General features: G+C 38.6%; 1 protein-coding gene across 2 annotated transcripts in view; it reads right to left on the reverse strand.

The window, feature by feature from the left end:
• ME3 (malic enzyme 3) overlaps positions 1 to 13631 on the reverse strand; it is a 333119-nt gene that overhangs the window by 170506 nt on the left and 148982 nt on the right. The window lies entirely within an intron of this gene.

The raw sequence follows: 13631 nt of genomic DNA on the forward strand, positions 1-13631 counted from the left end.
TCTCTCTCTCTCTCTCCCTCTCTCTCTCTCTCTCTCTCTCTCTCTCTCTCTCTCTCTCCCCCTCTCTCTCTCTCTCTCTCTCTCTCTCTCTCTCTCTCTCTCTCTCTCTCTCTCTCTCCCTCTTTCTCTCTCTCTCTCTCCCCCCCAGACTCATGCTTTCATTAGTGTATGAAATTGATTGCTAATGGGGAACTTTTCCCAAAGTAGATGACCCTTTCTCTGAAACTTCGGGTTTTAAGATTTTCCTGGAACAATGAGAAGTTAAATGACTTGCCCTGGGCCATATAGCCATTTTATGTAAGACTCAGGATTTGAATTCAGGTCTTCCTGAGTCCAAATCCAGCTCTCTCTCTTTACTATACCATGTTGTGAGTGGTCAATAACTTCCCTCTATAATCCCAATGTCAAGTATTAGAAAGTAGCACTAAAAAAAAAAAGTAGCACTAAGTAGAGAGGGCTTCACATAGGGGAAAGAGCAATTAACTTTGAGTTGGAGTACCTGGGTTTGAATCTCTTCTAGCTTCTAGCCAGAAGATCTGTTTCTAGCCTGGGCCTTTGGCAAATCACTTTCTTTCTCTGTGCCTCATTCAAAAAAACAAGGGGGCCAGACTAGATGTTTTCCTGAATGCTATGATTCTATCTGATCTGGTTTCCTTTTTACAATTATGAAGTTTTAGGCAAAGGGAACTCAACAGTAAACTCGAGTTTTAAAAAGACACATAAAAGGCAGACCAAAAGGCAAGTGAGAAGGTAAATTGAAAAAGAACTATTCTTCTAAGAACTATGCCAAGAGCACTAAAATGTACAGGGAGATTAGACTGGCAATAAATGCTAAGGGCAATAAAAAGATTTGTTTAGATTTGCTTTTGCTTATTTAGGTGGGTCAGGGCTGATTTAGTAAATCAATCACCCCAACCTGCTTAGCCCAGATACCTTTATCAGGTCAGAACACACTAATCAATCAGAGGTGTAAAGAAAGCCTGGATACCTCTTTTGGATCAATCAATCAAAGGCAGGTCAATTAAGTGTGATGGGACGTGTTTACTTTGGTTGAATTGGTTATGCCTTGTGTGGCTTCTATTAAACTAGAGAACTAATTTGGACTTGGGGATTTGAGCAACCAAGAGTTTAGTAGTAGAAACTTCATGAGAAGAAATTAATGGGAAGGGAGTAAGGGTATCGATGGGGAAGGAGAAAAACTCCAGCCTTCTCCAGTCCCCCAATCCCCTGAAGACAAAAATGCTTAGAGGGGGCAAAGGATCCTAGATTTAGAATGGGAAGGGACCTTAGAGGTTGTGAAGCCCGATCCTCTCATTTTACAGTGGAGGTTAAGTGACTTGCCTATGGTCACAGAGCTTTTTAGAATGAGTTGGGATTTGAACCCAAGACTTGATAGTTGTTTCCAAGTGTTTGAAACACTATCACTAGGATTAGACTGGGTTTGCTTGGCCTTAGAGCACAGAACTACAAGTTATGAGTGGGAGAAGCAGAGAAACAATACTAGCCTTGAGGCAAAGGGAAAAAACAGCCCCCACAATTAGAACAAGAGTAGAAGAGGCTGCCTCAGAAAGGAGCCTGGTCCCTGTCTCCGGAGGTATTCAAGGAAGATCTAGAAGGTTACTTGTTAGGGATCTATTGGTTTGGGTAAGAGTTAAACTAGGTAGTCTTTGAGCGTTTTTCTAGTTCTTAGATTTGAGGATTGTGTTAGGTAGAGCTGTATGAGAAATGAGAAGAGCCTGGAGATTGGGCCAGCACCCCCAGGAGGTACAAGATTTGGTGAGACATGAATACTCAATGCAGGAAATTGGATTATCATTTGGTCCTCATGGTTCTCCCAATAAATCACTCTCAGTATTGATCCTGACTCTTATCTAATTTGTTAGTTAGCCTTCTCATCTTCAAATCTGATAAACATGTCAATCTGTCAATAAATATTTATTATGAGCCTACTATGTGCAGGCACTATGCCAAATGCTGGGGATACAAAGAAAGGCCAAAAACAATCTTCACTTTCAAAGAGTTCATAGTCTAATGGAGAGACAACTCATAAACAACTGTGTACATACATGATTAATATATGATAAATTGGAGATAATCAAAAGAGGGAAGAAACTAGAATTAAGTGGAAATGGAAAAGTCTTCCTGCCAGGTAAGTAAGGAGGTGGAGATGAGGAGAAATGGCATTTCAGGCATGGTGGACAGCCAAAGCCAAAAGCTGGAGTGTCTTCTTGGAGGAATAGCAAAAAGACAAAGGGTCACTCGATTGCCAAGAGTATAGTACATGGGACAGGGAGGGGGGTGTGTGTGGGAGGGGAAGTTGAGGTGTTTGCATGCCATCTATACTTTTATAAGTTATCAATAAAAATAAAATGCTGCTAAGCTTAGATCCCTTGGAAACCTCCTTCCAAGCTGACATCAGACCATTAATGAATACTCTTCGGATCTAATCATTCAACCACTTCTGATTCCAGAACCAGATGATTATCAGTCAATCATTTATTAAGAACTTACTCTGTGCCAGGTACTGGGGACACAAGTACAAAGAATGAAACAATCCCTATTCAAAATGAGCTTGCATTCTAATAAAGGAGATGACAAGCACATATAAAACTATATACAACACAAATAAAAAGTTAATAAATACAAATATATAGAAAGTAGTTAAATACAGCGTAGTTTAGCTGAAAGAAAACTAGCAGTTAAGGGACTTAGAAAAACCTTCATGCTGAAGTTGGTACCTGAACTGAACCTTAAAAGGAAGAAAAGAACTCTCTGGGGTGGAGGTAAGGAGGGAAAGCATTCAAGGTATGGGAGGTAGTCAGTGCAAAAGCCCAGAAACTGACATGGAAGTGTTCTGAATGAATAAAAGAGAGAACAATGCAGCTGGATTATATAATGAGGGGAAGGGAAATGATGTTCAATGAGGTTAGAAAGATAGATGAGGCCAAGTTGCATAGGAGTTTAAAAACTACATGGAAGAGTTTAAAGCATTTTATTTTACAGACAACTCCAGACAACCTTTCTACTGCATAGTGCCACACATCTGTATTCATCCTCTGTTACCAATTCTTGCCTCTATCCCCTCAAATCTAACTTGCCTTGGGAATTCCCTCAGGAATTCATATCAGTCTCTTAAGAAATTTGCTCTTTTTTTCCTCCTCATTAGAACAGTTTCTCTTTCTGTCTTTCAAATTTTATTTTATTTTATTTATTTTTTAAATAAAGCAACTGGGGTTAAGTAACTTGCTCAAGGTTACACAGCCAGTTATTTCTGGGTGGGTGCTAAGTGTCTGAGCCCGGATTCCATGCCCAGGTCATCCCGACACTGGAGCCGGTGCTCTTACTCGCTGAGCCACCTGGCCGCCCTCAAATTTTATTCTTAAGAGCTCCTTAACCTTTCTGGGCTGGCTTTCTCTATGGAATTTCTACATATTCTTCTTTTGAAGTCACTGAGATCTTCTCTCCCAAACTATTATAGTACATGTCAGAAATATATATACGTATAATATTGTGTGTGTATCTATCTATACATACATCCACACACAGATCGATATAGATATATCTTCTCTCGATAGATTGCAAACTCTAAGAGACTGGTCCTTTCTCCCTACTCTACTCTTCTGTCATATAGATTATTTCCACTTCAGCAATATGGCTTCCTTGTTGGTCCTTCCCCTTCTGAAGGATGAAATTATCATTATGCTAAGTCAAGAAGCTATTTACATCCCCTACTTGTAGCAGAGAGAACTTCTATAGTTGTCTACTGGTCTCCTATGACTATTGCAGCATTTTTCTGTGCCAGGCTTGTGATTTGTTCCTTCTATTCCTCATCTATTTTCTTTTTCTGCCAAAGTGGACTGCAGTATAATCTAAGGTAAAAAAAATTAGTTTCTGCCTTTGTTATTAATCTTTGCTAAAACACTTTCTACTATATAGTCCCCATCTTGTTCCAAGATTTCTTCACAAGATAGATTCTTTTAATATAAAATATTACCTTCCCTTTTTACCTACATTGTTTATTTTGAATAAAGCAGTCCAGCCATGGGTCTCATCACACCAAATTTCAGTGATGTTTATAAAGTCAAATCTGCCTCCTTGCATTACAGCTCCCTAGTTCTTTTTGCTTTTCTGCGATCAATCAATGAATAGGCATTTATTAAGTACTAATGCTAGATGCTGGAGAAGAAAAGACAAAGAATAAAACAATTCTTATTCTCAAGGAAATTATATTCTAACAAGTAGATCTAACCTTCTAACATTGTAAGTGATATTTTTAAATAATTGAAATAAATGCTAAATTTTAGTTTGAAGTTTGTGAAAATAAAGATGTAATTTCCCCCCAAATTCAGAGACCCTCTGAAATCTATTCCAAGAAACTTAAGGTTAGGAACACCAGATCTGCAGCCTATCCCACATGAATCATGATTAATTCAAGGTCTTTCTATACTTCTAGAAAATAAACATTACCTAAAATCTGGAAAATTTCAAAGCATTACAGCCAGGAAAATAGCTAGAAGGATAAGCAAGATAGATTGCTAAGAATTCTTACAGATATAAGATGATTTAGAAACCTGGTTTGTTTGGGGTTTGTTTGTTTTTTTTTTTTTTGCATTGTCTGGGTTCAGAGTCATCAGTTCATAAATCCCTGGGTGCTGGTCCCCAGCTGCTCCACTTGGGAACAATATTTGTCCCCTAATCCTCTTGTATGGGGACACTGCCCCCATAGAGTGAGCGCTTTCAAAAAATATCATTAAGCAACTCAACTGTTCTTTGCCTTTCTCAAGAACTTGACTGCCTAGGATGGGACCCTGGGGATCCCTATTAAGCCCAGGGATCTAATTATGACATCATCCTTGTTAGCTGCCATTGTGGCTTTTAATAATTACTCACTGCCTTCTGGAGGGCTAATTGTTATTCTTGGATAACTGCCACCAAATCCTTTTGTACTTGGAAGAAAAACTGAAACTGTTTAGTGACTGCTGATTTCAGGATTAAAAAAAAAATCCAGGGGTTTCTTTTTGCACTGAAGCTGATTTGGGGGCAACTGCAGCTCCCCAAGCTCATGGGCATCCTCCTTAGTCAAGCTAGATGCACGTGTCGATGTGACAATTTTTCCATACCTTTATGGAGCACTTTATGTACCTTTATGTAGCACCTGCCCTTCGGGGGAAGGGGTGTGGAACCCAGCAAACACTCACAGAGTGCCTAACCATGAATTATTACACAAATGCTCAATTTATCACCAGAGGGCTTTGTAAATGAATTTCCAGCTTCCGCCTCTGTGACTGAATCAATTGTATCAGGTCTAGGGTATATTAAGGACCTTATATGGAAATCTTCCCTTCTGCAAATGAGGCTAAATCTCCAAGAATATCAAAATGGGGCATGTCCAAGGTCAAGACTAATTTTGAGGGGCTTAGGGGTGGAGAAAAGCAACCCACCTACAACTGAGAGTTTTAGAGTGTTATCCTGAAAGATTAAGTGACTTGCCCAGGGTCACACAGCCAGCATTTGTTAAAGGTGGCACTTGAATGGTCCTACAGCTTCCTGAGGCTGACTCTCTACCCACAACAACACATTGTCCCTCTAAGATTCATTTAGGGCCCTTCAAAACTAAAGGGCTGTTTCCTCTTTGCTTTTAGAGGCAGCTGTGGATGTAAAGGATAAAGCTTGGCAAATCTTAAAGTGTTACATAAATTTTAGCTATTGTAACTATTATAATATATGATATTCTATAAAATATAATAAATGGATATAATATATATTTTGTGTGTGTATATGTGTATACAAACACACACATATATATAGAGAGAGAGAAACACAGAGAGAGACACACACACACAGAGAAAGTAATTCAGGGGCATTTATTAGTTATGTGACTCTATGGGTAAGTCACTTAATGTCTCTGCCTGCCTCAAGTTTTTTCATCTGTAACAAGGGGGACATTAACAGCATCTGCTTTCCAGGGTTGGTATAAGGATCAAATGAAATTATATTGTAATGTGCCTATCAGAGAATAGGAACTATATAGAGGCTTATTCCCTTCCCTTCCCCCTCTTTGTATCTCCAGTGCCTTGCTCATTTTGTTCAGTCACGTCTAACTCTTTGTGACCCTATGGACCATAGCACACCAATACTATCCATGGGGTTAAAGATACTGGAAATGTTTGTCATTTCCTTCTCCAGTGGATTAAGACAAACAGAGGCTAAGTGACTTGTTCAGGGTCACAGAGATAGTAAGTGTTTGAGGTCAAATTTGAATTCGGGTCTTCCTAGCCCAGCACTTTTATCCACTGAATTATCTAGCTACCTCCCTTTGTCCATAGTAGGAACCAAATGAATAAGTATTTACTTGAACACACTACGTAAGAAGAAATATAATGCCAATACTAAGATGCTTGTGATTTGAGCTAAGGAGAACAATACAACAATGAACTCACCAATCAATTCCTCATCCCTGGAAGTCTGAATGACCCCTCCTTAAGTACATTGTAGAGAGGAATGACTGTTTCTGCAAGGAGTGGAATAGATGCTATACAAAGTCCCTTCCAACTATAAGATTCTGTTTCTAGAAGGTGCTCATGATATGGGAACTTGAATTTTGTGACTTTAAAAGACAAAGAAAGCTAAAGTAATTCTTGATACTTACTAACTGGGTGACCCTGGGCAAGTCACCTAACCCTGATTGCCTCACCAAAAATAAATAAATAAATAAAGTGATTCTCGTTTAGACAAAGGCTTGTCTATTCTCTTCTCTTCAGTCAGGACCAATGACTAAGTCAGTCAGTCGGTCAGACACAAACACTTATTTATTAAGCACTTTTTACCATGTACCAGGCTAAGAGCTGGGAATACGAAGAAAGGCAAGAACAGGAACCCCGTTGTCAAACAGCTAGGTACATGCAAAATAGTGTTTAAAAGGTGTGCAGTGAGTGATGTCAGAGGGAAGGGACTGGGGATATGGTGGTAAGCCTGGGCAGGCCTCCTGCAAAAGGCAAGAGTTCAACTGGGTCTTGAAGAAAGCCAGGACTAATGGTTCTCTCCAGGCATATTCCAATGAGTTGTCTATAAGTAATAGCATTTGTTATTAGGAAAGAAAGGGAAGAGGAGATGCAATGTAAAATGACCCCCAGAAACAATAGAAACGGATTCCTAATTTATTACATTCACAGCACACCAACAGGAAATTTTTCATTAGCCCCTTTCTTGACCGAAAGCTAGCAAAAGGCTCGGTTCTCTTGTATATGCCTCAATTTATTACAAACTTTCTATCAATTTATGAATACTTTTTAGTCTTGATTATAACCATTAATAATATAACAAATAATACACTCGAATTTCCAAATTTTAAATTTCACATCAGGGTGTCAGGTTTGCTTTTATAATCAGGGCAAATGGGTTTATTTAATAAAAACTGGCTCTGAAAATTGGGAGTTCATCAGAAAGCATTGATTAATTTGCTAACTTTTCCTTTCTTACAGCATTGCTCTTTACTTGGTCTTTAGCCAAAAGATGAATACATGTTTAACCCTTGCATGGAATCTGCCATCCAGAACAAAACATTGTAAAGGTCATTTAGAATGGACAGAAATGTCTGCAGAATGTAAAAGAGCGTTGCAATGTCAGTGAGATGTTTTTTGGACTTGTGATCAGCAGGTCATAAAAGCCATTAGAATGTCTGAAGGGGACATTTAGGCCTAGAACTGGGCTTGGATGATCCAGGGGTTTCTGTCTGATTTTTAGTTGTAGACTTATCTCTTAATGATTCAAGTCTAATAGCTCAAATCTAAATACTTCTCCCTGGCTTTCAGGCCCCTGTGTGATCTGACCTAATGCTACCTAATTTAATACAGTCTTCCTACTAGTTTTGGCCTTTCTGTGACTCCTCAGTGCTTAGCCCAGTGCCTGGCATATAGTAAATGCTTAATACATTCTCGATGATTGATTGGTTGACTGCACAATATGTACCTGCTGTTTCAGTCACTCTCAATCAGCAATGATCAATTATTAATTATTTATTATCTCTAGGTCAGGGTGGGGTGGGAAGAAGAAAAAAGGGGGGGAAATGTACACAATAACTTCATTATATGTTGAAAAGGAATAACAAGTACATAACAGATTTGCAGTTTCACAAGCAATTACCTTTTAAAAATTATACTTATGTTATGGATATGCTTCTTTTATTCCATAAATTAAAAGTTTTTAAAACCAGCAATTAAAATTATTTTGCTCTCAGGCCTAACTTACTCTTAAAAATCATTAAAGACCCTCCCCAAAGAACTTTTGTTTACATGTTTATACTATCAGTATTTTCCATACTTAGAAATTAAAATGTCTTAGTATTATTATGAAAATGTTTTTGATCTCACGGACCCTCTTTGAAGGGGTCTTATCTCATTACCCAGAGTAACTGGTTTAAAAATTTTCCTTTCTTAATTTCCCCTTCTCTCCTTAGCCCCCTTTTCCAAAAACCATCTAAAGACAATCTCTTAACACAACTGGTCCACTCTTAAAGACCTTTTATTATCATCATCTATTCTCTGCTCCTTCTCTCCCAGTTTTGGAGCAAGGGATAGCCCTATTTTTTTTTTTACTAAAGGTAGCTCATAGCTATATGTGATCCTATCCTTTCTTGTATGCTTTAGGATTTTATCCAGTAATCATCTATGTTATACAATGGAGGAGTGTGATATAATGGATAGAGTTTGGCACTTGAAGCCCAAAATGCCTAGATTTAAATCCCACCTCTTGCACTTACTGTGTGACCCCTAGTTGAGACACTTGTCCTCTTTGAGCCTCCTTTTCCTCAACTGCAAAATGAAGGGTTTGGACAAGGTGGCCTCTAGGGTCCCCTCCAGTTCTAAAAATCCATTATCGTATGGTCTTTTAGCCTGCCAATTTAACAAGCTCTTTTCCTATTCTCTTACAAATATGAACAGGTTTTCCTTCTCATTTCTATATTGAAAGCACTTTCTCAAAGATTACCAATAACACCTTGATTTCCAGAGTTGGAAGGGATATTATGCATCATCTAGTATAATTCCCCACTCTTATTTTAAATGCAGAGATTGAAGTGCAGAGAAGTTAAGAGAATTTGACCAAGTAGAAGCAAGATTCCAACCAAGGTAAGCTGACTTCTAATTAGACATTCTTCCCACTGACACACTGCTCTGAGAAGCCTTTTTTTTCAATCTTCATTGACCTCTCTGCAAACAAATGACAGTGTTGACCATTACATCCTTCCCAATATACTCTCCTCTATTGACTCAAGTATACCACATTTTCTTGGCTCTTCTCTCACCTCTCTAACCGATCCCTTTTCTGCCTATAAAACCCATCTATATACCAGAATATCTTATTAGCATTTCAAACTCAGCAAGTCCCAAACCAAGTTTATCTTCTTTCCCTCAAAATCCAGTCCTATTTGTTTCAGTCAGTGCTACCATTAGGTCTTTCATCCTGTTTCTCACCTCCCATATCCCATCAATTACCATGTCCTATCAATTCCATCTGTGCAAGAGCTCTCCCATTTCTCTTTTCCCGTAGCCACCATCTTGGTATGGTCCCTCAATTGCCATCTACCTGTACTAGTACAACCTCTGTGCATATCTTGTTAAGACCACTCTTCCCAAATTAGAACACTAATGCATTGTTAGTGGAGCTGTGAACTGTGAACTCCAACTATTCTGGAGAGCAATTTGGAACTATGCCCAAAGAGTTATAAAACTGTACACCCTTTGATCCAGCAATGCCAGTACTAGATCTGTATCCTAAGGAGATAAAAAAAAAGGAAAAGGACCTACATGTACAAAAAAAAGTATTTATAGCAGCTCTTTTGTGGTGGCAAAGAACTGGAAATTGAGGGGATGACCATCAACTGAGATATAGCTCAACAAATTGTGGTATATGTGTGTAATGGAATACTACTGTGCAATAAGAAATGATGAGCAGGCAGATTTCAGAAAAACCTAGAAAGACTAATACTAACTGATCCTGAGTGAAGTGAGCAGAATCATGAAGACACTGTACACTGTAACATGGATATTGTGCAGTGATTACCTATGATAGACTTAGTTCTTCTCAGCCATACAATGATCCAAGACAATTTCAAAAGACTCATGATGGAAAATGATATCTATATCCAGAGAAAGAACTATGGAGTCTGAATGAAGATTGAAGCATACTATTTTCACTTTGTTTTTTCTTTCTTGTGGTTTTTCACTTTTGTCTTGATTCTTTTTTTCACAATATGACTAATGTGAAAATATGTTTAACATGACTGTACATGTATAACAAAAGAAATGACTACCCTCTCCCTTCATAATCTACCCTCAATGCCAGACCAGTCTAGATCTGGTCATAGAGGTAGAATTAGACCATAGATCTAGATCACTACTCTAGCCAAAACTTAAGACTAGGTTCTTATTACTTACTACTAAGTTTGCACTCCTTAGCCTTCCTCTCCATTACTTCTGATACCACCCTATGTTTTGATCCTTCTCTCACAGCTAGATGGTGCAGTGGATAGAGCACTGGGCTAAGAGTCAAGACTTCTATTCCTGAGTTCAAATCTGGGCTCAGACACTTACTAGCTGTTTGCCTCAGTATTCTCATCTGTAAAATGAGCTAGAGAAAAAAAATGGCAAACTACTCCAGTGTCTTTGCCAAGAAAAACCCCAGAGGGGTTATAAAGAGTCAGACAAGACTAAAAATGACTAAACAAATATATTATCTTTCTCTACACTCTCTATGCTCAACCCACATTGGACTTTTCATTGTTTCCCATAAGCATCCTGTATTTTCCCACCTTTTTTTACTTTATTTTAATTGTTGCTGTGCCTAGAACACCTTCTCCACCTGCTAGATTCCTACTTATCCTTTAGAGTCCAATTCACATGCAACCTTCCACAATCCTACACAATCAGAAATTACCTTCCCCCAACACATTCACTGAACACTTTATTTGTACCTCTTTTATAAACTCCTGTGGTTTAATTAGTATTGGAAGCTCTTGATTGGCATCTAGCCTACAACTTACAGTCTCAAACTAACATCTTTTTTTAAAATAATTGTTATTTATGAAAATAACACATCATTTTTCTAGACTCTAAGGCTCCATGAGAACAACTCAATGTTATCTAAATTTTCATCTACATCAGTACTTAATGCAATGATCTGAAAACAACAGATGTCTAAAAAAAGGTGTGGTGAATTCACTTAGATGCATGCATTCATGCACTACACTTAAAGGAAAAACCCTCCCCTGACTCAGATAACTTATGGATTGAAAAACCTAATTCAGCAGATGTATGAATAAAAACTTTCTGTCAAAAACATTACATCATGCTCTGGGACTCATGGGCACTACTCTACAATCATCTTCCCTGAATAATAAAATACAACATCTATAGTTGTCCTACTTCCTATCATTAATAGGATAAGAATGATGAGACTTCCTTTGCTTCTTTGCTGTAGGATATAGTTGATTAGCTATTGGCAATAGGAAGAAATTTTCTTTTGTTTTGTAGATGACTTTGTGACTTGATTTGCTCTTGGGATAATGAGTTTTCATGTATAGACAACCATGATTACGGACATATACAGGAGTGCTTGGGCCCCTGGTCTCCTGTTGTACTGCAGTTTTTATGAGCCCACTCCTATAGATGGGCCCATTGAGAACCCTGGAATGCAGCCCTGATACCCCTAAACACACCCGGGGCGGAAAAGAGCTTTGGCTCAGACACATTTCCTTGATCATATATAAATACAGAGATTAAGAAGCATGTTATAAAGGCAAGAGTCATGGGCATTCAGGGCTTTGTTATACACAGATGGCCAGTGCTCACTAGTTTTCTTTCAATGGTCTCCCAAGTTGGTACTGCTTAATGTCCCAGGTCCAGGGCTGAGTACTGCTAGTGTCCTGGTGGCATAGGATTGTTTTATGTGTATATCACATTAGCAGCCTACAATCTTACTCCAATTTAGAAAATCCTATACAATCTTTACTCCTTAGTATCACAGGCTGAGATTCTTACACACTGCACAGTATAGTGGGAATCCTGACTTTGCTGTCTACAAACTGTATAAAGTCATTTCAGTTCTTTGAACCTTAGTTTTCCCATTTATAAAATGGGGATAAGTAAGATGTGTAGCACCTACTTCTCAGTAGGTGAGGATTGTGAGGATCTCATAACATAATGTATATAAAGCACTTTGTAACTCTGAAGTGCTATAAAAATCTGAATATTAGGTTTCAGCCACTTCTTGATATTCATTCTTCTCTTGGCCTCCAATGGTATTTTCTCCTGGTTCTCCTGCTTCTTATCTTTCTAATTCCTTCTTATTCTTCTTCCCTGGTTCTTCCTCTTCCTCTTGCCTCTAAAGTGTGGGTGTTCCCCAAGAAGCACCTTCAACCCTTTCTCTGCTCCCTTCCTTAGAAATCTCATCTACTCCCATGGCTCAAGTTATCACTCTGAAATCAACTTTCACCTTAGTAACTTCAGCCCTGATTGCTCTTCTTTCTGAGCTCCATGTTCTCATTTCCAGCTGCCTGCTAAACATCTCCTCCCCTTGCTAGTGACTTAAACTCTACCTATCCAAAATGGAACTCATCTCCTTTCAACCATGAAATTCACTCTTCTTGCCATTTTCTCTACTCCTATTACTGACACCACCATCTTTCCAAGTTACTCAAGCCTGAAACCTCTGTCATCTACGTTTCATTCCATAACCTCATTCCCACATGCAAGTTGCTCAGTCCTAATGATTTAGCATCTGCACTAGTTCTAACATCTGTACTCTCCTTTCTATCTCCACATCTGCCATGCTAATTCAGGACCTCATTACCTATCCCTCTCCCTTACTTCATCCATCTGCTTCTTCATTAACTATTATTCCTCATGGATCTGGCCACATCACTTCTCTATGCAAAACCACTGAACGGAAAAGTCAGCAGCAAATCCAGGGACACAGTTCAAGTTGCCTGATTGTTCCAATGTGTTTGTAGAAAGGTATATGTCTGGGCTGCAATGTTAAATAGCATTATATCAGAGAATGGAGGCATGACTTCCAGGGGGAAGAAGCTAATTAAGAACTGGAATTCTACTCTGGAGAGTGAGCTCCCCTAAGTAGAATGCAAGCTTATTCAAGGAAGTCTTTCATTTTCCTCCTTTTATCTCTAACACCTAGCAAGCGCCTGGTACACAGTAGGTACTTCAAACATAGTACTTGTTGAATTGAACTCAACCTAAATGTTTGGATTAATCCAAGCAGAAGTTCTTTTTTTTATTATTATTTTTTCGTTTTTTGGAGTGGGGAAGGCAGAGCAATTGGGGTTAAGTGACTTGCCCAAGGTCACACGGCTAGTAAGTGTTGTGTCTAAGGCCAGATTTGAACTCAGATCCTCCTGACTCCAGGGCCAGTGCTCTATTCAATATCTACATAGTAATTACTATCTACGTAGTAATTTTAAATGATTTTTTATGAAAACACTGGCTAGTCTAATGCTGACTATCAGCTTAATCAGTCAATGATAAGGGGGTGCAAGAATTACGAAGGATGATAGGCATTCCTTCTTACTTCTTTTTCCCTCCAAGAAGGTCCTAGGCAGCAGGTTGAAGATGTGAATTGTA

Source organism: Petaurus breviceps, unplaced genomic scaffold, assembly GCF_028583685.1.
Source record: "Petaurus breviceps papuanus isolate PSGF00001 unplaced genomic scaffold, PetGlider_PUasm1.0 90823, whole genome shotgun sequence".
NCBI lineage: Eukaryota > Metazoa > Chordata > Mammalia > Diprotodontia > Petauridae > Petaurus > Petaurus breviceps.